This window comes from Octopus bimaculoides, chromosome 17 (genome assembly GCF_001194135.2).
Source record: "Octopus bimaculoides isolate UCB-OBI-ISO-001 chromosome 17, ASM119413v2, whole genome shotgun sequence".
In the NCBI taxonomy this organism is placed as follows: domain Eukaryota; kingdom Metazoa; phylum Mollusca; class Cephalopoda; order Octopoda; family Octopodidae; genus Octopus; species Octopus bimaculoides.
This window is the reverse complement of record NC_068997.1, coordinates 32,891,634-32,892,462: the sequence shown is the minus strand read 5'-3', so window position 1 is coordinate 32,892,462 and position 829 is coordinate 32,891,634.

The following is an 829-nucleotide window of genomic DNA, read 5'->3' as shown; positions in this document are numbered from 1 at the left end:
ATATATATATATATATATATACACACACATATATATATATGTATATACACGCGACGTGCTTCTTTCAGTTTCTCTCTAACAAATTCACTTACGAGATTTTTTTACACATTTTTTTTTAATATGCTGGATTGAGTTCCAAATCATCTGGGTATAGGAAATTTAATTCGGTCAGTGAAACCACTTCTCTGAAACTAAAAATGTTCACACGTCGTACAGCACCTGTTTCTTTTGTCAGCGATTTTGGCTCAAACACATAAAACAATAAAAAATATAACAAGTCTGTTGTTTCAAAAGTCATGTGAAGAGGATTGGTTCAGGATTTGGGCAGTATTATCGTGGGGATAAATTACAAAATTAATGCAGGAATGCTCCGAGAAAAAGAAAAAAAACAAGTAAAGAAAACCCAGCAAATATAGAAAGATATTAAATAACTTACCCCAGAGTAAACCTCGAAGTGGTGGTTAACCACTTAACATTTCATTTTATTGATGTACATCTGTGCTGGCCGTGTATCTGTAGACAACAGTATTTCTATTATATAACTTGTATCTCGAGCCCTTAAGTGCGGGAGCGAAAGTGTAAACGAGCCGGCTAGTGTGTGTGTGTGTGTGTGTTTGTGGACACCCAGAAGAATATACTCCGCTTGCTAACTTGTTAAATGACTTTACTGATAGAACAGATGTTTAGCACGTGTGGGGACTAAGTTTCAACAGTTAGTTTCAGTTTCAGCTGAATACATTAATTATTTACACTCCTCTATAGAGTAGTTTCCACCTGTTCTTTACTATTAATGTGCTAGTGTGCATATATATATATATATATATATATA